The following is a 26782-nucleotide window of genomic DNA, read 5'->3' as shown; positions in this document are numbered from 1 at the left end:
CCGCCTTCACATGGCCATATTGACAGAAAAATAAAAAAGTTATGGCTCTGAGAAGAAGGGGAGCAAAAAGCAAAAACGCAAAAGCTCCGGGGATTGAGGGGTTAAAAAGCAACTGTACTTCCAACAACTTTGCATAAATAAATAGTATAGGTGTATATAGCAAACATTGTAATGTATTTTATCAGAGAAATCGGCCTCCTCACCCACCTATAAAACTCTTCTTCTCCTGCCTCCCAAACTCGCACCCCGTCGACTAGTTAAAGCCCTCATATGAAACGTGGACATTATAAATTATTTTTTTATACCTTGTTTTCAGTCTGTAATGTTATACAGGGTGGGAGTTTGCTCATGCATAGGTGAATGCTGCTGGGTTGTAGGGCATGGGGACCTGACAGGTTCCCATGCAATAGTCTCCTTTGTAGACTTGCTGCAATCCTCTGATCGCTTATGCGACACATAGTAGAGCTTGACCCTGCTATGTGTAGCAGAAATGCTCATTTGCTATGAACGCTGGCCACCAGGCGGCGCTCATAGCAGATCGGAAATGACAAGCACGTGGGTCTCCTGCAGACCCTCTGTTGTCATGCCAACGCATTGGAGCCCCACGATCATGTGACAGCGGTGCTGATGGGCACGGTTAATGATGTGCTTCCAGCGAGTCCATGTTAAGTGCCACTGTCAGAGATTTACAGCAGCATTTAACTTAACAGCCGCTGGTGAATCACGATTCCACCCGTGGCTGTTAGGGGAACATGTCTGCTAATTAAAACAGCGCTGATGTGCCTGAAAAGATCCTGCATCAAAGAGGGGGTGGTGACCTATGACGTCATAGATCGTAAAGGGGTTAAATATGTGTATGTAAGGAGCTGGGGCCAGGGCTGCAGTCATGGCCGACAGTAATCCCTGTATCACCCCCTGGCCCCCTCCCAGGACACGTTCATGTTTCCTGCCCTGAGTACCTCGGTGCTGTTTCTCTGAGTCATCTGGGATCTCCCGGTATGAGAGTGTATTCTCTGCAGACGGTTCAGCAATTAAGGAGTCACAGTCCGGCTTCACTTTACCTTCAACTTCTTTACTCAACACAGCATCATCCAGGGCACAATCAATCACAACAATTGGCAACGCCTTCCCTTGCCTCTTCTCTTTACCGCTAAGCCTGTCCCCGGGACGTATCATTTCCTCTGGTCCCTCAATGTCCAGAATTTCTGCTTCTCGTGGGGATATTCTCTACCGTTTCGCACCTGTCCTTAGAATAGCGGCCCACGCAAAAATCTGCCACATGTTGGATAACTTGCTCTCATTCTGCTTAGCCTTCTTCCTCTAGCAACTGCAGTCCCACTAATACTGCACCGCTAGCACTGCTGCTGCTGTACTCTCTTCTCTGTTCTGACCCCCTAGATGCTAACTGCTGGGCTCACTCTTCTACAAAGTTGCGTGGCAAGGTGATGCCCTGGGCTAGCCAGCCCTGTGAGTTACACGGGCACCCCAGCTCCAACTGAACTGACCAGGAAGACTTCACTATCTTATCCCACCGTGCCCCTCCTATGTTAACTATTTCCCACCCTAACTACCTCTAAGCTATAAGGCTAACCCTGCAATGTCCCCATCTAGTGGCCAATTTGAGGTAATAAACTGTCCCTATTTAGTACATACAAATACAGTAAATGGTAATACATATGAGATGTAGCAGTACTAAAATACAAAAGTGATAATACACCACTGAGTGTAGCAGTATCACATTACATAAATAAAGGACATTTGGCAAAACATATTAAATAAATGTCACATCCCCTACATGTACATGCAGTTTATGTATTGGACAATGAACATGAAGAAGAGGGACTCTGTAAAATATACAATGAAGACGAGGGAGAAAAGAAAACCAAGATGTGGTCACATTAATGTAAAAAAATACATTTTATTGCTAGATATACAGATCAAGATATTAGCTGTGGATATGCAACAAAAAGCTGGAGGTGGGACATATCATGTTAAAAGGTAACATGGGAAGTGCGCATATCATGGATGCTGCTGTTCACATAAGCTCAAGCTACAGGCTCCGGTATACAGGTCCTTCTCAAAAAATTAGCATATAGTGTTAAATTTCATTATTTACCATAATGTAATGATTACAATTAAACTTTCATATATTATAGATTCATTATCCACCAACTGAAATTTGTCAGGTCTTTTATTGTTTTAATACTGATGATTTTGGCATACAACTCCTGATAACCCAAAAAACCTGTCTCAATAAATTAGCATATCAAGAAAAGGTTCTCTAAACGACCTATTACCCTAATCTTCTGAATCAACTAATTAACTCTAAACACATGCAAAAGATACCTGAGGCTTTTAAAAACTCCCTGCCTGGTTCATTACTCAAAACCCCCATCATGGGTAAGACTAGCGACCTGACAGATGTCAAGAAGGCCATCATTGACACCCTCAAGCAAGAGGGTAAGACCCAGAAAGAAATTTCTCAACAAATAGGCTGTTCCCAGAGTGCTGTATCAAGGCACCTCAATGGTAAGTCTGTTGGAAGGAAACAATGTGGCAGAAAACGCTGTACAACGAGAAGAGGTGACCGGACCCTGAGGAAGATTGTGGAGAAGGACCGATTCCAGACCTTGGGGAACCTGAGGAAGCAGTGGACTGAGTCTGGTGTGGAAACATCCAGAGCCACCGTGCACAGGCGTGTGCAGGAAATGGGCTACAGGTGCCGCATTCCCCAGGTAAAGCCACTTTTGAACCATAAACAGCGGCAGAAGCGCCTGACCTGGGCTACAGAGAAGCAGCACTGGACTGTTGCTAAGTGGTCCCAAGTACTTTTTTCTGATGAAAGCAAATTTTGCATGTCATTCGGAAATCAAGGTGCCAGAGTCTGGAGGAAGACTGGGGAGAAGGAAATGCCAAAATGCCTGAAGTCCAGTGTCAAGTACCCACAGTCAGTGATGGTGTGGGGTGCCATGTCAGCTGCTGGTGTTGGTCCACTGTGTTTCATCAAGGGCAGGGTCAATGCTTTATGGAGATGAAGATTTCATTTTTCAGCACGACCTGGCACCTGCTCACAGTGCCAAAACCACTGGTAAATGGTTTACTGACCATGGTATTACTGTGCTCAATTGGCCTGCCAACTCTCCTGACCTGAACCCCATAGAGAATCTGTGGGATATTGTGAAGAGAAAGTTGAGAGACGCAAGACCCAACACTCTGGATGAGCTTAAGGCCGCTATTGAAGCATCCTGGGCCTCCATAACATCTCAGCAGTGTCACAGGCTGATTGCCTCCATGCCACGCCGCATTGAAGCAGTCATTTCTGCCAAAGGATTCCCGACAAAGTATTGAGTGCATAACTGAACATTATTATTTGATGTTTTTTTTGTTTGTTATTAAAAAACACTTTTATTTGATTGGACGGGTGAAATATGCTAATTTATTGAGACAGGTTTTTTGGGTTATCAGGAGTTGTATGCCAAAATCATCAGTATTAAAACAATAAAAGACCTGACAAATTTCAGTTGGTGGATAATGAATCTATAATATATGAAAGTTTAATTGTAATCATTACATTATGGTAAATAATGAAATTTAACACTATATGCTAATTTTTTGAGAAGGACCTGTATGTTCCCTGTTTATCATATCATAGTCTACTACTATATTCAGAGCTACTCTGATATCCATATTGATAGATCAGTAATCGGACTAAGATCTATCTATACTATATGAGGATTGTCATAGAATACCTAGACTGATTTGTATTTGCACTTTAATATGCTCAATATATAAGTTATTGTGTTATGTGAAAACTTAGACTAGACTAATCACACCTGGCCAACACACAAGAACCTGTATGTTATTTTTAAATTAAGACTGCATTCATTTGAGCATTTTTGAGCATTCTATATGTACGGTCATTTTTTCATCATTCTATATATACGGTCATTTTTTGGGCTTTCTATATGTACGCTCATTTTTTCAGCATTCTATATGCACGGAAATTTTTTCAGCATTCTATATGTACGGTCATTTTTTCATCATTCTATATATACGGTCATTTTTTGGGCTTTCTATATGTACGCTCATTTTTTCAGCATTCTATATGCACGGAAATTTTTTCAGCATTCTATATGTACGGTCATTTTTTCATCATTCTATATATACGGTCATTTTTTGAGCTTTCTATATGTACGGTCATTTTTTGAGCTTTCTATATGTACGGTCATTTTTTGAGCATTCTATATGTACAGTCATTTTTTCATCATTCTATATATACGGTCATTTTTTGAGCTTTCTATATGTACGGTCATTTTTTCAGCTTTCTATATGTACGGCCATTTTTTCAGCATTCTATATGTACGGTCATTTTTTCATCATTCTATATATACGGTCATTTTTTGAGCTTTCTATATGTACGGTCATTTTTTGAGCTTTCTATATGTACGGTCATTTTTTCAGCATTCTATATGCACGGACATTTTTTCAGCATTCTATATGCACGGCCATTTTTTCATCATTCTATATATACGGTCATTTTTTGAGCATTCTATATGTACGGTCATTTTTTCAGCATTCTATATGCACAGACATTTTTTCAGCATTCTATATGTACGGTCATTTTTTGAGCATTCTATATGTACGGTCATTTTTTGAGCTTTCTATATGTACGGACATTTTTTCAGCTTTCTATATGTACGGCCATTTTTTCAGCATTCTATATGCACAGTCATTTTTTGAGCATTCTATATGTACGGTCATTTTTTGAGCTTTCTATATGTACGGACATTTTTTCTGCATTCTATATGCACGGACATTTTTTCAGCTTTCTATATGCACGGACATTTTTTCAGCTTTCTATATGTACGGACATTTTTTCAGCATTCTATATGTACGGTCATTTTTTGAGCATTCTATATGTACGGTCATTTTTTGAGCTTTCTATATGTACGGACATTTTTTCAGCTTTCTATATGTACGGCCATTTTTTCAGCATTCTATATGCACAGTCATTTTTTGAGCATTCTATATGTACGGTCATTTTTTGAGCTTTCTATATGTACGGACATTTTTTCTGCATTCTATATGCACGGACATTTTTTCAGCTTTCTATATGCACGGACATTTTTTCAGCTTTCTATATGTACGGACATTTTTTCAGCTTTCTATATGTACGGCCATTTTTTCAGCTTTCTATATGAATGGTCATTTTTTCAGCATTCTATATGTACAGTCAAGCAACACATCAACTACACATATAGTCATATTACCTGACAGCATGTTCCCCTTTCTCCCCCTTTTTCATGCTTTATACTTTCTATTTCACATTTTTCTTTACCTTTTAACATGATATGTGCGTCTTTCAGCTTTTTGTTGCATATCCACTTCTGATGTCTTGATCTGTATATCTTGCAGTAAAATTTATTTTTATGCATTAATGTGACTACATCGTGGTTTTCTTTATTTTCATCTTCCCTTCTTTTTATTTCTCATTAGGGTAGGATCTCATGAAGTGGTTGCCACATGGCTTAGAGGCACCAGGAATGCAGTCCAAAGCCAGCCATGTTGTGAAAGTCACAGTGTCAGTCAAATGGCTTGTTAGAATCGAAGTGTACATTGAGTTGCATAGCCATTAATATACAAATGTACCTACCGATCCTGACCATTAGTACAAAAGGGCATCTGGCAATGACAGGTGGCCTCAGACGGTGCTAGTATGAATAATGTGGTCACCATGATGTACATTAACATTAGAACACTAATTATTACATCTATTTGTATGAGGTGTCCGGCCTTGGGCTATAAGTCTGCAGTCACTCTATGTGATTGCAGCCATGTGAATCCTCATGGCATTACAAGATCTATTCCTTAAATAATAAATAAAAACACAACACAGAATTTATTGAGTGGAAGAAAAATGGCCGTGATGTTTATTTAGGGTTAAACCAGTTACAAACAAAATAAATAATGTAATCACAACTTCCATATTTCCATAAAAATACCAAATCCAATCCGCCCATACCAATGGGCGATTTTCCCAAGAGCCAAGCCTCAAAGAGGCGAGGCCCCCCCATAACCACACAGCCACTTTTCAACCATTGATTGTAAATTTAAGTTAAAAATATCCAATCCAATAACTGATAAATGGACCAAATCATTCCGAAAAAGTCCTGGTAAAAACCCTTCTAAATCCTCATGACGAAAAGAAAAACCGCCAATTAATGGTAAAAATTTACTCATACTCCTATTAATTCTTTTACGAATCTTATCCAAAAATAAAAACTTAGAATCAGACCATAAAATTCTGGGGACAATTTCAGAAAAAACAAGACCAACAGACGGAAAAGACTGTCTAATGCTGCAAATATCAGACCTCATAAAAGCTAATAAATCTAAAGTTCTCATTTTGCCCAGATCGTTACCGGACAGATGAAAAATCACTAAATCTGGAAAAGGAAACATGTTAATACATTTTCTAAACTCAAAACAAAAATTTGACCATTTCATGCCCCGAACACTGTGCCAGAAGATCTGAACTTGAGAAGAATTAAATGATAAATTCTCAGTATAAACTCTCTGCCTGGCCCTCTTCTCTGCCCAAAAAATATACGAGTGTCCAATAATCCACACTATGAATGGACCTGAAAAATAAATAGATAATTAGTAATCGTAAAGTTCGTGGCGAACATACAATTTGAATCTATTAGATTCCCATCTACCCAATTTCTGTATTGAAGCATCCTCTAAGCCTGATCTGGCTGCTTCGGTAGCAGCTCCTATACGGAAAGAATGGGAAGTGATCCTAAGGTGTTGGTAATTCAAAGAACATAAGCATTTTTTTAGAACTGCATTGAATTGAAATATAGTTACAGGTAAACCATCCAAATGAATAAATAACGGGCCTGAAATATCTGGCCTAATAATAAGCCAACGCCTTAAACTAGATACTGGGCAGATTAACGGCTCAGGGAAAGAGTTAATAATTAACCTAGAACCTCTGCCCATCTGGTCTGTTTTTGATTGTCTAATAAATAAAACTACTTGAGAATTATCAACTCTGACATCAGACCTGAACAGACCAGAAGGTTCCGATTTTTTAGTTGAGACTACCTCGCCAACCCGCAAGGCACCGAAAAATGTGAGTGTGAATATTGAATAAAATAAAAGGCTCTCCTCTCTAGAACTACAAACATCAGGGAGCGCTAAGCATAATTCCTTCAAAAGCTGGAAAGAGATCGGGCGTCTTGAATCTGGTTTAAAGTTAGATCTCTTCAAGCCCTTCAAAAATTGTTTTAAGGGAAAAAAACTAGTTAGCGGGGGGTTACCCCTTAATTTTAGAAAAAACGATACCCCTGCAATGGATTTAGCTATAGCTGAGTGGGAGAGGCCTGATTCAGACAGAGATACTGCAAACTGCAGGCCGGATAAGGCATTGGATACATTACAATTTAAGTTATGAAGGGCGCAAAAATTCACCCATCTAAGCCACGCGGCCGAATAATCGGCCCATGATCTAGCAGAGAGGGAATTCCTAATACACTGAGGAATCAAATCGAAATCAGCTCCCAAATTGACTGCGGGCAAGGAGTTGGCTCCAAATCTGCGTTGGGTACCTGTAAGCAAAAAATTGACCGCTCATGTTTGCACAGTGAACCCGCCACTGAAGCCCATGCACTCACACCTTGTTTCGCTTTGATCCAAATATTAAATTTTAGGCATGTTAAAACCAACTGTCTTATAATCAAAGAAGCACATTTATTTTTAGAGGACAGGGTGTTTATGGAGAGAAGTACTCCTTGATTCAATGAAAAGATGCTAATCCTGGAGTTTTGAATCAAAGAGCCCCATAAATAGAGCCCCAAAAAAATTGCAAAGAGTTCCAGCACCATCTCATTATTTGTGATATGAGAATCCAACCAATGAGATGGCCACTGAACATAACACCAATGATGTGACAAAAGAACACCACAGCCGGAAGTGGAATTCACTGAAACAGAGAAGGGGATTGAGTCAGCAGAAATAAAAGCAGTTTGCCAGCAAGACTTTCCGTTAAAATCTGAAAGAAATTCTAACCAAATTTTTACATCCTCCTTCATCTCAGAAGAAACTCTGATATGAGAAGTAGGAGACGATAATCCTTTGGTAGCATCATAAAGCCGTCTAGAAAAGACTCGACCGATTGGAATAATACGCAAAGCAAAATTTAGTAGGCCGAGTAAAGATTGAAGATCCTTTAAGATCACCTTCTTTTTGGTAAGACAATTATTTAGTGCAGTGGATAATTTTACAATTTTGTCCGGCGGGAGTCTGGATTCCATTTTAACCGAGTCTAACGTAACGCCTAAAAACTCGATACAATTACAAGGAAAAACGGTTTTCTCATGGGCAATGGGAACGCCAAAATACTCGCACATTTTAATAAAACTATTAAGTGTATCTAAACAAATTGAGGATTCAGGGGGGCCTACAAACAAAAAATCGTCTAGATAATGCAAAATATTGACGTTGGGGGAATTAGATTCCAGTATCCAATGCAAAAATGATGAGAAGCTCTCGAAGTAAAAACAAGACAGGGAAAAACCCATAGGGAGGCATTTGTCAAAGAAAAACTGGTTTTCAAAATAAAAGCCTAATGAATTAAAACCGTTAGGATCTATAGGTAATAACCGAAACGCCGACTTAATGTCCGATTTGGACATAAGAGCGTTCTTACCCATAGTCCTAAGCATGTCTATGGCCAAATCAAATGATGAGTAGCTAACAGAACAGACGTCTTTATCTACCTCATCATTTAAAGATGAACCAGTGGGGTACGATAGGTGGTGAATCAGGCGGAAAGATCCCGTATCTTTTTTGGGTACTAAACCTAACGGAGAAATACGAAAACTTGGGAAAGGAGGGGAGGTAAAAGGACCTGCGACCCTACCAAGTTCCAGCTCGCTAAAAATTTTTTCTCTAGCTATTTCGGGATTAAACGCCAGAGAGGGAAGATTCCTTAACAACTTACAGCCGATCCCTTTAAAAGAAGGCACAAAAAAACCTTTAGAAAACCCGTTAAAAATTAATTTACTGCTCAGAAGATCTGGGTACTTGTTTAGCCAGTACACCAGTCTTTCCAGCTTCACTGGGGTCGAGGCTTTTTGCATTGCTGTCCCTGGAAAGTGTTTGCTGAGCGGACTGCTTTTTAAAGCATCGTGACATAGAGTGCGCATTTCCGCAAAATGAACACTCATGTCGAAATCTGCAGTTAGTATTCCACTTACAGACAGAGTCATTAAAAGCAAAACAGACGCCCTTCTTAGGGAGGGCTGATGACACCTGTTTAGTTGAAGACTGTCTCTGAGGCAGCATCAGATTAATCCAAAGCCCCACATCCTTCGTACCCCAGGAGAGGTCAGGATGAACAGCTAACTTTTGCCTAAAAGATTCATCATAATTAATCCAGGCAAAACCGCCAAAGTTGCGGTATGCCTCCAAAATTATGTCAATGTGTTGAAACAATTTACTACATAAATTGGGTGATTTCTCGCCCAGGACCGCCGAGCAAATTGAAAAGGCCTGTATCCAATTGTTGAAAGATCTGATGTGACCACGTTTAACGTCATCCGAATCAGATTTTTCATCGCGCCTCTCCAACCTACCCGGCTGATCCCTGCGAGGAAGCAGAGAAAATAAATCAATGTATTGGTTACTCCAAATCAGCTCCTTTGTTGCTGAGCTGAGATGAAAACCAAGGGGAGAAAGCTCACAAGTCAGAGCTTCTTTAAAGTGATTATGAGGAATTAGCGTAGAGGATGTGGAAATTCCAGGACTGTTGTCAAAACTGACAACTGTGGGAGAAGGAGATTTAAAAACCTCCCCCAGTGTCTCTGAAACCACATCCTTGATCATGTTTTTAAAATCAGAGTGCGAGACAGACAGGGGCACATGAATGTTCTCACCCCTACTGATGGCGTCGCTGCTGCGTCCAGAAGAGTTGCCAGCACTCCAGCCCTCCATGTTGGGCGAGCGCCGGTGCGAGCCAGCTGATCCTGACCCGATGGAGTCCTCACGCTGCGGGAGCACGCGATCCGGTGCGGGAGCTGGGATGCTGGAGGAGGCCGCAGCCATCGCCGACAGGGCGCCTGACAGAGGGGTTCCCGCAGCGCTTGTACGGCTGCATCTTACCCCTGATCTGCCAGCGCTCACTGATGACGCGGCTGGCGACGGCTGAGGACGTTGTGTGAGCTCTCGCGCTGGGCTGCGAGATCTCCTGGATGCAGCACCGCGAGGCTTCCTGGATGGCGCTTGAGAGCGGCGTCTGGTCCTCTGCGACGGGCCCGGTTCATCCTGAGGTAACGGCAGGGCCGGAGAGCCTGGAGCTCTGATGACCAATGGTGGCTCTGCAGCGTCTTGACACGGGGACTCAGCCTGGGATGCCGGTAAGGGAGGGGGGGAGACGGCTTCGGATGCTACCGCATAAGGTTCTATAGCGAGGCAGCTCCTTAGCCAGTCAACCCCGCCCTCAGCGCCGGCTCTGGAGATCAGCTGCTGCAGCAATTCTTCCATCCTGGAAAGGGGTCTCTTCTTTTCTTCACTTCTCCAGCGGAATGATGTTCCCTGGTAAAAGCTGGCAAATATATAGCAGAATAAATCTGCCCAACAACCATAACCACCAATAAAAATCCTTTGAAATGGGCGCCAAAAACACCAGTTAAAACCAGAGCTTCTAAAAATAGCTCACCATGGACATTTAAACTGACCTGAGATTGAACCCTAAATTAAAGACCAATGTGCATATCTGATAACAACAATATTCCTAAGATCTGTAATGCCATGAGACCCCCCCTTTATTTCATTTTTTGGCGGGGGGGGGCTAGCATTACCAAGCACGCTGGGAGATTTCCTTGGTGCCAGCGCCGAGCGCGTGACCGCAAGTATGTGACTTGCATTCACGCGGACACGTTCTGACTAGACGTAGGTTGCCTCGCTCAATGTAAATGTATTCAGCAAAGCCAGACAAGTCTAATCAGAATGTGGCCTGAACTATGCAAATCATATACTTGCGGTCACGTAGCCGCCACTGTCGGCATTGGAGAATCCTCATAGCGCGCAGTGCATGGGATGTGAAGATTCACAAGTCTGCAGTCACATGGAGTGATTGCAGACTTGTAGCCTTTGGTCAAACAACCCCATTAAGTCTGTTTGGGGAAATCGGTTATAGTAGATGTCTTCTGATGGACATTTTTGGTATCTCACTAGGATATATACTCATCAATATCCAACCAGTTATATTGTGTGCCACTTAGTCTACTGTCAGCTCTGCTGGCATGTCTTGCATGAGTGGCTTCATGTTTGGCTATTGACCATTGACTATATGGTCTTAGTAAAAAGATAAGCAATATTTTAGTCTAGTGATCCTTGGTCTCTCAGCCATGCCGAAAAGATAATGGTGGCATCTTCTGATAGTATGCCATCAATGTCTCCACTGAAAATTGCTTTGCTGTGATGTCCTCCTCCGTGTTCATGTCTTCTCATGAGTCTCACTCCTTTTTGTTTTTTTGTGTTTTGTTATATTTTCCATACACGGGGAAACAAAATAGTGTCATAGTGAAGTGTAAATCTGCTATCAGAAGAATTTCCCTGTCCATAACACGGATCCTTTGTCGTCATAACTTGCTGCTTTCCCAATGCTTCTGTTGCAGCAGTACAAATTTCTGGAAATACTCATATGAATACAGATATTTCCTTCCTGCCTCCATCACCATGATGAATGACGAGCAGATAATAGTCACACAGACAACAGTCACTGTATTCGGTCCTTTATAGTGTAAATGCGACACCGAGCTAAATTTATTGTAACATATCCCTAGAAGAGGAAGGATGTTGTCCATCTGCCTGATCTATTGAGATATGTTGTATGTGTCTGGCAAAATTTTGTTATATTTTCATGTACTTTTCCTTTTTGTGTAAACTCTGTGAAGCACCAGGTATGCTGAATTATACAACTGCCAGGACAAAAGATTATGGAACTGGAATCACTGCCTGGCATCCAGCTGGAAAGGACATCTGGGAGGAGAAATGTAAGCAACGCTTAGCCAATCAACATTGTTTGGTTTCATAAAGCTCCTCCCAAATATCCATTTCAGCTGGATGCAAAGAATAATATACACCCACGTACTATTATTATCACACATTTGCTTAGTTTTATTTTTAGTGATGTAAAAAACAATCTCAGCCTGAATTTATCTAGTTCATGTTTTGTTTTTAAATGATATTTTTGATGACATCCATTACTAACCTACTGAAAAGTAAATTGTAGTCTAGCATGTCTACAAGAACGTTTACATGAACGCATTATCGGTACGTGTGCTGCTGATGTGTGACGGACCATGCGCGGCAGCTTACGGACCACAGTTGGCCTTATGTACTAGTGCACATGGGCTATTCTGGTCTGATATAAGGCCTTGATTATTGCATACAAATAGACTGCTCCTGTGCCTTACTGCAATATGGTCTCGTAGCTGTAGACCCAGCTGTAACTCATTCTCAAAGTTCAGCACTTGTCTGAGCTCAGCCTTAGGCCCCTTCACACATCCGTGTTTCCAGTACGTGTGGCTTCCGTTCTCACACGTATCGGAGACACGTACACACACCCATTATAATCTATTTTGTTCCACGGATCGTGTGTCCGTCTGACGCACACGTAGACTTGTCTGTTTTTCCGGCAGCGCGATTGACGATATGTACCGTGTATGCACACACCGATGACATACCAGAATAGAATGCAGAATAGATATTAAAGATTTTTACGTGTTAAAGATGTGCAAAGATAGAGCTAGATAGTTAGATATAAGGTAAGTAGATGATAGATAGATATCTGTGAGATATATAATTAGTGCTTTGTGTGTGTATTTGATTGAGTGTACTTGTATTAACCTAATAAATGAGTAAATGAATAAAACTGTGGAGTCACCCCATTTTTTGTAACCAGCAAAGGTAAAGCAGACAGTTTCTGACTTATATTATCAGACTGAGAAGGTCCATAATTTTTGATTCCTTCTCTGCCTAAAAATAATAGCCCGCAGCACATTAGATGGCCCTTTGCTTCAGCTCTTCCCGATGTTCTGGTGCTGTGGCAATCGGGTAATGGTGGTTGGGGTTAGCTGTTTAGTGTCCAAAAACATAGCTGGTATCAAACCCTGGTGTTAGTCTGTCAGTAAAATTACATAGGAAACTGTATTTGTCCTTTTTTATGTGTTAAATTGATCATGTGAAAACTGGATGCCTCAAAGATGTACTCAACGGTCATACAGATGACAGACGCATGACAATTTGGATAAAATATCGTCTGCATTAAATACGTTATATGTTTGAGCACAACAGTACAGGTCCACATAAAGAAGCTGTAGTACCACATGTGGCCAGTGGGTGCAGCAGAGCACTTACCAGCCCTGCTTGTTCTTTGTTTTTAGTTTTTTTTTTCTCCAAATTTGCATTTGTGAATGTAGCTTCCACTGTTTGTTTCCATTCAGGATGAAAGCATAGCCATCCCGTACTGTTTATATTGTCCTGTCCTGAAAACACAGATACCCAACCTCCCGAATGTTTTTCCATCTTAGACCTATCCAGTGTAGATTCTGATACCTCCAGTAATGCCGTCTATCCTGCTGCTAATCGCAATATCTGCTCAGAATTAGCGAAAATGGAAAAACCACTCCACTCCTGCTGTGGACACAAGGCCAGACTTGGCTGCCGGGGCATCTCCTGCTATAAATGTTGTGGTGTTTAATATGGAAACTCCAGCTGGAACTATCAGCGTGGGAGGCGATTTGCTTTTATATTTCCCTTTTTATATAGATATATTGTTATTAAGGTTACGCTATCTAAAGTGGTGGAACTGGTTCCTCATACCAGTAGTTGGTTACCTGCTGCACAGAGTTGCCAACTTGACTTTTTTTTATTTTTTCTGGACAGCATATCAAAAAATCACACACAGACAAACAAATTTTACAGACATATTGGAAAACCATAATAGATTATTATGATTATTAGTGATATCTTCATATCAGAATTATGGGCTGTAGATATATATCAGACTCATTCACTGTAAAATGATAATTACTGGCAAAATATATGTAGAACTTTCTTCAGCGTAAAAAAATATATATTTTCCGCCTTAGCATTTTTTTTTACAGACAGGGTAAAAAAGTGTCTTATTTTACGGACTGTCAAAGGAATTTTTGTACGCACTCTTTTGTATCCGTTACTGATTTATACCCATATATCGTAGATTCATTTTACAGATCTGGTGTTTCTGGCATCCTCATCGGTACGGCGTGTCAACCAGTCCAGGATCCTGTCCCAGAGAACTTCTTCAGCCGGCACTGAAATGTTGACATCTTGGGCATATTTCCAGCACCTACACCGTCTACGCGACATGTTGACTTCACATGAAGTCTAGTCATTAGGTCTCGCGTGACACCATGACATGAGATGCAACAAATGAACGGCAGAGGCGCTCTGGGTGCCGGCATTTGAGGCAAAGGGAGTTTGCAGGACACTGGGCTAGCGGCCATGGAGTACGGATGTGGATGCCGGATCAGCAAATCTTTACTGTCATCTTGAGTGTGTTTTTGCTTTTATTCTGGGTTGTAGATAGAGAGATGAAATGGTCACTTTTCCGCCATGGTCCTTATACAGTGTGTACCACATTCCAAGAAGGAAGACATCAGCATTTAAAAAAAAACGGTATTAGTAGGTGGGGCCTTGATACAGATATTGCAGTGGGGCACTTTACACCTCTTTTTCCCCTCTCTTTTACCTTCTAATACTATTTTATTTTGGCCATATTCACTATATAAATTACTTTATTCTCCAGCCTTACAACACGACCAGCCCAGAACGTCCTAAATATTCCTTTAGCAGATATCAGATAAAGTCTTACTTATTGTTCTTGGCCGGAGTTTAGATCTTGATTTCCAAGGAATATTGTATTATTGCGTTCTTCGAACTAAGAGAAACTAATAAATGTCCACATTATTCATTATACTTTTTAGCACAGCTGCAAACTGGATAACCCGGCCAGCAGAGAATACAGATAGATGTAGCCAAGTTTACTGTAACATAGAAAGCACAACACTCGCATATCGGAGTACAAAAAGCTGTAACCTGAGATTGGTCCATGGATTTGGGCAATGATAATTATCGTAAAGGGGGTTTCCACTACCCAGACAAGCCAGTCTCAATTGCTATATTCCCTCTTAGAAGAATAAGAACAGTCTTTAGTCACCTCTGATGCTGGCACCGTTCCAGCGACATTGGCACCTGATCTCCCGAGGGCACACATTATGCTATGTCACGTAAGCCCTGAAGCCAGTGGTCGTTTCACTCTAGCTTCCTTCAATTGACATTCGGATGAAGCCTGAACAGGGACAGGTCTCTCTTCTTTTGGGTGTCATTGTCGACCACAGGAAATGAGTGAAGCTGACGCTAATTGACTGCACTGCTCACATGACATTACAATGTCACAAGAGCACAGAGACAGTCAGTGCCGGCTAGGGTTGAGCGAAACGGATCGGTCATTTTCATCAGTCGCCGACTTTTGGCAAAGTCGGCGTCTCATGAAACCCGACCCGATCCCTGTGTGGGGACGGCCATGCGGTACGCGATCTTGGCGCCAAAGTCGCGTTTCGTATGACGCGTTTAGCGCCATTTTTTCAGCCAATGAAGGAGCGTGGGCAGAGTGATGACATAGGTCTTAGGGGAGTGAACGCCTATCACCATTTTATCGCTTGTGCACAGTAGGGATTTGCAATGTGCAACACGAAATTTTCTGTGCTGGGACGGAGGGGGGGAGGGGGGAGAGAGAGATTGATTTTTTCCATTGACGTGCATAGGGTTTCGTGTTCCGGCCGATCCCAGACTTTTTGCAGTAATCGGCCGATTTCGTCCGACTCGACTTTTCAAATAGTCGGGTTTCGCGAAACATGACTCGACCCTAAAAAAAGTCAAAGTCGCTCAACCCTAGTGCCGGCATTACTGGAATGGTGCCGGCATTGGTAGAGTACAGGCTGCTGTTTTTATTTTTATAAAGGGTAATATAGCAATTGAGAAGGGATTGTCAAAGTACTGGACAACTCCTTTAAGTGAGATAACCTTATGTAACAAGTCATCGTGAAGATGGTGTATTATTTGTCAATTTAAAGCTGTTGTCTGGTCTACCATAAGTCTGCAGTCATTCCATGTGACTGCATACTTGTGAATACTTACAATGTGTGCACTGCATGCTGTGAGGATTCTCCAGTACCATCACTGGGAGAGGAACAGGCGTGACTGCAAGTATGCCATTTGCATGTATGCAGTCAGTGCTGACTAGACTGCATCCGACCTCACTTAGTTTAAGTGTACTGAGCAAAGCTGGATACAGTCTAGCTGGAATGTGACCGGAAGTACGCAGATCTCATACTTACCGTCACATGACCGCCCGCACCCGGTGCTGACACAGGAGAATCCTCACAGTACACATAATGTACATGGAGTGACTGCAGACTTGTAGCCTAAGGCAGAACAACTCCTTTAAACTTGACTACATTTGTATGTCCTCAATGATGAGCTGATCATGGTGGGTCCTGCTCCCTGCACCCCTAATCTATTATCTATTATTGCCAGGGAAAGCAGTCTAGGGATCTTCAGATTTTCTTTCATCTATACTAATGGTCAAAGAATGCATTAAATGAAGCCCATTGAAATCGATAGACCATCCACACAATGATAGGACAAGATGGTTTCCTGAGAAGTAGACACTCATATCTGTATATCAGCCATGGTGGACTAGGGGACAAGATATGCTCTTCTGTGTCAAACACAAGCTAGAGGTGGAGCTGTCAGGACTTTGGAGTAACTGATATCAGGGCAAAGTCACTGGAATGAAACTGAAAGAAAGAATAGACAGATTAGATATTAGAAAAATCTTTTTGACAGTTAGGGTGATCAATGAGTGGAACAGGCTGCCACGAGAGGTGGTGAGTTCTTTCAGTGGAAGTCTTCAAACAGAGGCTGGACAGACATCTGTCTGGGACGATTTAGTGAATCCTGCATTGAGCAAGGGGTTGAACACAATGACCCTAGAGGTCGCTTCCGACTCTACCATTCTATGATTCTAGGGCACATTTGATAACTTAAAGGGAACCTATCACCCCCAAAATCGAAGGTGAGCTAAGCCCACCGGCATCAGGGGCTTATCTACAGCATTCTGGAATGCTGTAGATAAGCTCCCGATGTATCCTAAAAGATGAGAAAAAGAGGTTAGATTATACTCACCCAGGGGCGGTCCCGCTGCGGTCCCGTCGATGGGCGTCGCGGTCCGGTCCAGCGCCTCCCATCTTCTTACGATGACGTCCTCTTCTTGTCTTCACGGTGCGGCTCCGGCGCAGGCGTACTTTGTCTGCCCTGTTGAGGGCAAAGCAACGTACTGCAGTGCGCATGCGCCGGGCCTCTGACCTTTTCCGGCACTTGCGCACTGCAGTACTTTGCTCTGCCCTCAATAGGGCAGACAAAGTACGCCGGAGCCGGAGCCTCAGCGTGAAGACAAGAAGAGGACGTCACTGTAAGAAGATGGGAGGCCCCGGACTGGACTGCGACACCCATCGGATCGGACTGCGACACCCATCGGATCGGACCGCCCCCCCAGGTGAGTATAATCTAACCTTTTCTTCTCATCTTTCAGGATACGTCGGGGGCTTATCTACAGCATTCCAGAATGCTGTAGATAAGCCCCTGACACCGGTGGGCTTAGCTCACCTTTGATTTTGGGGGTGACAGGTTCCCTTTAAGTACATGTGTAACTTCTTTATCTCACTATTTTACAAAAAAGATATATATTTTTTTATTACTGGACATTCCTTTAATTCTTTGAATTGTTTTGGTATCTGTAGAATTCCAAAACCACTATGGAAATAAATATAAGATATGGAATTTTGGCTACCAAAAGAGAGGGCTCTGGACTTTACTGCATGTTATGGTGTTACGGAGTTCCATGTCTAACAGTGTGTAAGAGTCTCCTGAGCTCCGTCTAGTGGTGGGGACAGGTAGTCAGCATGTTATCTTTCATAGCTACACTATATGAGTGCAGGGAAATTGGAGCTCCGTACCATAATTTAAGCTATGACTATTATAAGGAAAAATTAAGAAATGCTATTTTTTTTTTTAAATGACCATGAGATTAGTGAATTGATTCAAAGCCAATCAAATTAGCTGAAATCTTCATCAAAAAATTGGATTCAGCAGATTCCAAATTTTTGTCTATTTAGAATCTCTCAAATCCAGCAAAAAGGCAGTTGGCCGAAATATTCTTCTCGCCTCTGTTCTCACCTGACCTGTTAGCGCTCTTTGCCCTTTCCTTTGCTTTCTCCTTCTTAATGTCTTTGGCCTTCTTATCATCCGTCTTAACACTTTGGCGCATCCAGCGCTGACCAGATTTCACGCGACATCATTATGGCAGCATTTGAGGGACCGAAGAGAGGAAGACCTGATGGAGGGAGCCATTGGTCGGCCAGGGTGGACAGCTGCAGTAGCAGGACATGTGAGGGGTGCGCTACTATGAGTAGAATATTTTTAAAATGTATTTTTTTGGCATACAGGACACATTTATTTTGTATTGAATACATTTGTTGTGAAACAAATTCCACAGATTATTTTAAGTGAATGAAGAAATGAAATTGTGACAGATTTGCTTAGTACTTTCCCCCTCATAACAAAAAAGTGACAAAGAACAAAAAAGAAAAATAGTTACCCCAACTTTTGAGCAGGTTATTTCTCCACTTCTGTGTCAGTGATGACATTTTGTTTAGTCTGTAAAGTACATTGCCTTTGATCAAACAACCAGCTGGTAGAAGATGTTGGTGCTGTATAAATGAAAGAATGCCGTAATTATCACTTCCATTTGATGCACGGTGAGAAAACTTGGCACTCGTTAGATAGACAAAGCTCTTTATTGGCAGAAGCAATCCTGAAATGCCTTTCTCCTCAGTTCTGATCTCTTTGATCTCACATTATCTGCATTATTGATGAAGGTCTGATTGTCAGACCGAAACGTCTAGCGTTAGCATTTCTGGATTTTCTCACTGTAATTTCATGGGATGTGATTAGTGATGAGTGAATGTTCTCGGATAAAGAGTTATCCGAACATGTTCGGGTGCTTTACAAGTGTCTTTGCCGTGCTCAAAAAATGTTAAAATTTCCGCGGCTGCATGTCTCGTGGCTGTTAGACAGCAGCAATGCATGCAAAGATTGCCTAACAGCCACGAGACATGCAGCCGCGGGGTCTCGAACATATTTTTCGAGCATGCCGAAGATACTCGGTTAGCACCTGAGCATGCTCGGATAACCTTATGCAAGCACGTACACTCATCACTAATCACATCCCATGAAATTACAGTAAGACAATCCAGAAATGCTAATCTTGACACCCATGCCCCTGTGTACAGGATTAGGTTTATAATGATGCCCCTATATAAATGCTCCATTGTATTGTATAGCATTCATTATATACTAATTTAATGCTGAACACTCATAAAGATGGTGACAATATCTTGTAGTCATGCCTGTAGTTTTCAAACATGCTCTTCCAAGCTTGATTGACATTTTCCTTGCCACTTTATAGCAATACCGGCTGCAGCGCCCCCACGGTCGCAGGGCCAAGGGAGTACCCGGTACCGGGCCTCTGAGTCTCTGCTCTGGGGGTTGTCACGGTGGCTAGACCCAGTCCGTGACCCTGCTGAGGGGCGTACAATGAAGGTGGAGGTATGGGATGTCGTTATGGTGCGGTGAAGTGCCGGTCGCGGTAAATAACGAGGACACCAGGTTGCAGTCTCTTTACCTCTTTACTGAAGGCTTCAGGATCCTCAGTCCGGAATACGGTTAACCGGGCTGCGCAAGTCCGGCCGGTCCGATGGCACCTCCAGAGTTCCCTTTGCAGGTGGAAATCTGTGCCTACCTTCTAGCGCTTGTGTGTTGCGGTCCTCCCCTGCTGTGCTTACGGGATAGTCCCCACAACTGTTGTCTGTTTCTCGTGTTCCCTCACAACTGGATTCTGATGTTCTTCTTCGTCCCCCAGATGATATGGCTAGGACGCACCCGTATGACGGGTAGGCTCGGAGCTCTTCCTGGATCCTAGTGTCGCCCTTCTCCTAGTGTGCCCCCCATGTCTTCATAGGTGATTGGTGTGAGACAGCCCGCCTATAGCTGACTGTCCTGCCGTAGGTTTGAAGTATTGCTTGGAGCCTGATACTTCCTCGGTGTTCCAGCCACCGGCTACGCGCCTCAGTAGGATGTTGCCTCGATCTTACAGCACGACTCCCACTGGTATTTCTCCTTGTTGCGTTGATCTCGTTTCTCACTCAGCACAATATACCTCGCTTCTTGTCCTTTCTTAGGGTACCGCCGCGATCAGGTGCAGGCGCGGTCCCGTAACGTTCTCTCTGTTCGCTAGGCCTCTGTCAGGATCCCACCCCTGACAGGGACCCCTCTGAATCTTCCCCTACAACACCCTCTGCCACAAGGTGTTGCCTGGTTCCAACCCAGTCAGCTTTCTGATCTAACTTCCTATCCAACCCCCAGTTTTACCAGACTGTGAGGAGTGGCCTAATGCATAGCGCCCTTAGCTCCCCCTGGAGGCCAGACTGTGAAATGTATTGGTGTCTGTGATAGCTGGTCAGATGAACTCCTTCAGTGCCATCAGACGTACCATAGCCCCCCTTAGTGTCGGAGCAACAGTACTGCAACGACCAGGACTCTGGGGCGCTGCACTCCCCCCCCGGTTAAATCCAGTACTCCTGGACTGGGAAGAAAACAACAATACATGTCAGCAAAAAGACATACAATTTTGAAATGCGATAACAATAAGCAAATTTTGAACAGAGCTTCCCTTTATGGGAGGTGAGGACACTTGAACGTTACAAACATGGTTAAACACTTTAAATAACTTACTATAAATAACTTTTCTTACCCAACCGGGTATTCTACTTAGTGCAAATTTCTGAACAATAATTTAGCATTGCCTTTAAGGACGTACACGCTGAATCCACTAAAGACCTTCCTATAAAACATTATAAGGCTAATCAACTTTTTCTTCATTTTCCATCTTTGCATCTGCAGGACCGCCTGTCTATCTGCCCCAGGCCTACTGCCTCTCGTTCTATTACAGGACCGCCCCTTTCAGCCCGGGCCTACTGCCTTTCTGCTACTATACACAGTATAGAACTTATCTTCCATCTCTCAGTTCAGAATCACCGAGCCATCTCTTTATGGCTCCTAGGAGGACTCACCGACTAACCCCGTACGGGTTCACTTCCTGTCCTCATTCTTCTAGCAACATCATTAAACATTTCTTACTATCAACTGTCTGACTACATATAACTTTACATGTAAGCATTATCACTATTTCTCTTAAGGCATCATTATACTTTAAGTGCTATGGGTGAACGTTCCCTTTAAGAAGGAACCAAGTCTCTATGAGGTAGTGCAACTTCCCAAGCTGCAAGTCCGTACGCAGCAAGGACTCCAGTACTGCTTCCAGGAACAGTTTCTTCGCAAAGAGTCCTTTCTTTTATAAAACCAGTAGAGAGCACCCTTAAGAAGGTGCAAACTATTTACAAGGAGTTTGTAATCATGCAGTGTTCATGATCCATCAGTTCTTTGTAACATTGTGGAACAAAAGCAAAAATGAAAATAAAAGCAAAAATAAAAACCAATAGGGATCCCGGGTAAACGAAGGGTGTTGTGAACTCTGTTTTTGGGCTCCCTCTTGTGGTCACAACTGGTACTGTGTAGTGCTGTCTTTGGGCTCCCTCTGGTGGTTCTTTGTGTCATTCTGCAGGTCTGAGGCTGATCAGCTGTCTCGTTATCTGTTAGCTGGTTTCCTATTTAGTTCACCTGGACTCTCAGTTGTTGCCTGCTATCAATGTCTTCAGTGCTATTTTGGAGCTCTCCTGCAGTCCTTCATTATCAGTCTCTTCAAGAGAAGCTAAGTTTTGCTTGATTCATTTTTTGACCATCAGTGGTCATATGTTTCTTGGTTTATTTTTGTTTTCTTGTCCAGCTTGATAATATGTGATTTCCTTGCTTGCTGGTAGCTCTAGGGGGCTGAGTTTCTCCCCTCACACCGTTAGTTGGTGTGGGGGTTCTTGAATTCTCAGCGTGGATATTTTGCATAGGGTTTTTTACTGACCGCACAGTTCACTATCTGTCTTCTGCTATCTAGTATTAGCGGGCCTCATTTGCTGAATCTGTTTTCATTTCTACGTTTGTGTTTTCCCCTTACCTCACCATTATTATTTGTTGGGGGCTTCCTATATCTTTGGGGTGATTTCTCTTGAGGCAAGTGAGGTCTTACTTTCCCTCCAGGAGTAGATAGTTTCTCAGGCTGCGTCGAGACGTCCAGGATTTTAGGCACGTTCACCAGCTACCTTTAGTGTGTTGGTTAGGATCAGGTTTGCGGTCAGTTCAGTTACCACCTCCCTAGAGTTCGTGTCTATGTTCATAAACTTATCTAGTCCGTTTTGTGATCCTCAGCCACTAGGATCATAACAGAAGGGATCCCTTTAAGAATAACCCTAGTCGGGTATTAGCAGCAAAAAGCAGGGAAACAAGCAGTTAACTATTTACATATCCATGGCATCGAGGTTTACTCTCGCCCTGGCGGCCGCAGCCCCGCACAGACCTCGCTCGGCAAGGTGATCGGCGAGATCGGGGCCTTTAAGAAGTGCTCCATACCCGTGGCCCGATCCCAGGGTGTAAGGCGCCGGAGTCTATAGGTCCCAGGGAGAGGGGGTACCGCGACGGGGCCTATCAGCAAGTCCTCTGCTGGCGAGGCAGGGTCGTTCTTCATACCTGCTTCAGATGCGGTCCCTCCGGTGCCGATCTGCTCCGTCTCCGCTGGGGTCCGGAACGCCAGTTGCAGGGCCTTGCGCTGCGGCGTTGTCATCTCCGTTTGCAGCACCTCGCTTTCCGGCAGGGCCTTGCTTTCTGGCTTCGGAGCGCTGGAACTTCTTTCTTGCTCCGGACCAGACGAGGCTGCCAACAGACGTCTGATGAGGCTCCCGATGAAGGTCTTCTTCCACCCGGCCTCAGCGCTCAGCTGCGTCCGCCGGAGTTGGTCGCCGAGCTCATCCACTCCGGCCTGCAGGAAGTCAATATCAGCGGTGGAGGCCTGGTTGCGGTGCCCCTCCGGGTAGCTGGAGGAGTCCTCTGCTCCTACCCCATGCTCCGGCTCCTGGTGGCTGGCCATGGCGTCCTCCATGTCGTTGACTTCTTCTTCCTGGTCCTTTTCCCGCTCTCTCCTTCGTGGGCGGTTTCACTTTCGTTGTCCCCGCCCCCCATTGAGGATCAGTAGGCGGATCTCGGCTGCTGACGGACACGTCCTCAAGGGGCAGAAATATTTAGACTGGGCGGCCATTGTCTTTCGCGCTCTCCAGCTTGTCTACGCCCACTCCACGCCCTTCTTCTTCTCCTGCGCTCTCCTTAGTGCTGTAATGGCGGCGGTTTTGGCGGGAACTTCTGGCGGCAAGTGGCAATACACAGTCTTTGCAATAAGTCACAGTCCAAGCACAATAAATCACAGTTCCAAGGCACACATGACCTGATTCTTCAGGCTTAAGTAGATCCTGTTCGTGACGCCAAGTTTGCAGCGCCCCCATGGTCGCAGGGTCGAGGGGGTACCCGGTACCGGGCCTCTGAGTCTCTGCTCTGGGGGTTGTCACGGTGGCTAGACCCGGTCCGTGACCCTGCTGAGGGGCGTACAATGAAGGTGGAGGTATGGGATGTCGTTATGGTGCGGTGAATTGCCGGTCGCGGTAAATAACGAGGACACCAGGTTGCAGTCTCTTTACCTCTTTACTGAAGGCTTCAGGATCCTCAGTCCGGAATACGGTTAACCGGGCTGCGCAAGTCCGGCCGGTCCGATGGCACCTCCAGAGTTCCCTTTGCAGGTGGAAATCTGTGCCTACCTTCTAGCGCTTGTGTGTTGCGGTCCTCCCCTGCTGTGCTTACGGGATAGTCCCCACAACTGTTGTGTCTGTTTCTCGTGTTCCCTCACAACTGGATTCTGATGTTCTTCTTTGTCCCCCAGATGATATGGCTAGGACGCACCCGTATGACGGGTAGGCTCGGAGCTCTTCCTGGACCCTAGTGTCGCCCTTCTCCTAGTGTGCCCCCCATGTCTTCATAGGTGATTGGTGTGAGACAGCCCGCCTATAGCTGACTGTCCTGCCGTAGGTTTGAAGTATTGCTTGGAGCCTGATACTTCCTCGGCGTTCCGGCCACTGGCTACGCACCTCAGTAGGATGTTGCCTCGATCTTACAGCACGACTCCCACTGGTATTTCTCCTTGTTGCGTTGATCTCGTTTCTCACTCAGCACAATATACCTCGCTTCTTGTCCTTTCTTAGGGTACCGCCGCGATCAGGTGCAGGCGCGGTCCCATAACGTTCTCTCTGTTCGCTAGGCCTCTGTCAGGATCCCACCCCTGACAGGGACCCCTCTGAATCTTCCCCTACAACACCCTCTGCCACAAGGTGTTGCCTGGTTCCAACCCAGTCAGCTTTCTGATCTAACTTCCTATCCAACCCCAAGTTTTACCAGACTGTGAGGAGTGGCCTAATGCATAGTGCCCTTAGCTCCCCCTGGAGGCCAGACTGTGAAATGTATTGGTGTCTGTGATACCTGGTCAGATGAACTCCTTCAGTGTCATCAGACATACCATAGCCCCCCTTAGTGGCGGAGCAACAGTACTGCAACGACCAGGACTCTGGGGCGCAGCACGGCCAAATCTCACTGAATGCAGCATTGCCTTGTACTCACTGGACACAAACTGTGGAGCGTGCTCCGAGCATGCCCAGGGAAGTCACTAAGCTGTACTGGGCATGCCCAGAGAGGACTCCCAGCTGTGCAGGGCATGCCCCTGAGAGGACTCCCAGCTGTGCAGGGCATGCCCCTGAGAGGACTCCCAGCTGTGCTGGGCATGCCCAGAGAGGACTCCCAGCTGTGCTGTGCATGCCCGGAGAGGACTCCCAGCTGTGCTGGGCATGCCCGGGGAGGATTCCCAGCTGTGCAGGGCATGCCCCTGAGAGGACTCCCAGCTGTGCTGGGCATGCCCGGAGAGGACTCCCAGCTGTGCTGGGCATGCCCGGAGAGGACTCCCAGCTGCGCTGGGCATGCCCGGAGAGGACTAGCAGCTGTGCTGGGCATGCCCGGAGAGGACTCCCAGCAGTGCTGGGCGCTGAACGGGTGCGGACCACGGCTGCATTGAGGAGAGCGATAGGCCGCAGCGTGCCAAGACAGGGTGGCCGCGTGAGAGACTTACCCATATCGGCAGGTACGCAGGGAGATGCGTGCCAGGCAGAGCATAGCAGCATGGACGTTCAGGTGTCGGCGGGCACACAGAGGAGCGCACCCTGGGCAGAGCATTGCAGGGCAGCCATTGAGGTGACGGCGGCTGCTCAGAGAGACACGTTCTGATTGGAACCTTGCGGAGAGCTCTGCTTTTCTTCTCCACAGTTGAATGGACTAGGGGCTCAGCAGGCAAAACCGGTGACCACCCGCTGCCACCAGAAGCGCTACCGTGTGTTGGGCCTGAAGATGCTGCAACGGCCTCCATCATGCCTGTAGTTTTCAAACATGCTCTTCCAAGCTTGATTGACATTTTCCTTGACACTTTATAGCAATACCGGCCAAATATCACTGAATGCAGCATTGCTTGGACTCACTGGACACAAACTGTGAAGTGTGCTCTGAGCATGCCCAGGGACGACACCCATCTATACTGTGCATGCCCAGGGACGACACCCAGTTGTACTGTGCATGCCCAGGGGGAACACCCATCTATACTGTGCATGCCCAGGGGGAACACCCATCTATATTGTGCATGCCCAGAGAGGTCACCCAGATGTACTGCGCATGCCCAGGGGGAACACCTGTTTTTTTTTCAGTCAAGATGGGGTGCAGAGTGTACATTAATGAGAAAAAAAAATGACCTTTTTGGAATTTACCAAATGGCTGCAATGAAACAAAGAGTGAAACATTTAAAGGGGTCTGAATACTTTCAGGGCTGGAGAGGTTATGCAGGGAGGGGCATCTTTATAAATCTAATCGTCTGGTATAACACACTGGTGGCAGTGTAGGAATCCAAGGTTTCATTCTGATGAGTTTTTGACACTGCATACTTTTTAAATAATGCCAGTAACCTATCATACTTAATGGGTGCGGAAATGCTGCAAAAAATCTGCAACATCAAAAACTCACTGAAAAGCTCGTAGTGGGAACGTAGCCTAAAGCCTCACTTTGATGTCTGATTTTTCTCGTCCATAAAAAAAACCCAGTGACTTTAATCAATGTGTAAGATTTTACCGTGAGATTCTGCAGTTTTTCTCATAAGCAGTAACAGTCAGTGAGAAATGCACTGCACTAGGACGCCATCCGTGTGCTGTCCGAGGTTTTCACAAACCTGTAAGATTGCATTTGTTAGTTTGATTCAGAACTTTAAAAAAACAAACGTCTCCATTTTCTTGCGGAAACTTGGATCGCAAAAACACGTCCAATTGAACAGCACCATGGACTTTAAAGGCCATGTGTTCCATCTATGAAAAATACGGAGAGAACATGTACATGAAAAATGGACATCTGAATGAGGCCTAAAAACGTTTAGGTTGTCTTTAAGAGCGAGTTTGTCACTTAACACACCGTCGTACAAACGTATTTATCCTAACTTGATTTTGTGTTTCTCAGATTAGTAATTTATGCAATTTAC

At 44.4% G+C, this 26782-nt stretch overlaps 1 protein-coding gene across 6 annotated transcripts in view; it reads left to right on the top strand.

Moving 5' to 3' along the window:
- Window positions 1-26782, top strand: part of PDE4D (phosphodiesterase 4D) — a 1072650-nt gene that overhangs the window by 758661 nt on the left and 287207 nt on the right. The gene's annotated exons all lie outside the window — the stretch shown is intronic.

This window comes from Ranitomeya variabilis, chromosome 1 (assembly GCF_051348905.1).
Source record: "Ranitomeya variabilis isolate aRanVar5 chromosome 1, aRanVar5.hap1, whole genome shotgun sequence".
Classification (NCBI taxonomy): Eukaryota; Metazoa; Chordata; class Amphibia; order Anura; family Dendrobatidae; genus Ranitomeya; species Ranitomeya variabilis.
This window is presented reverse-complemented; position numbering and strand designations above follow the sequence as displayed.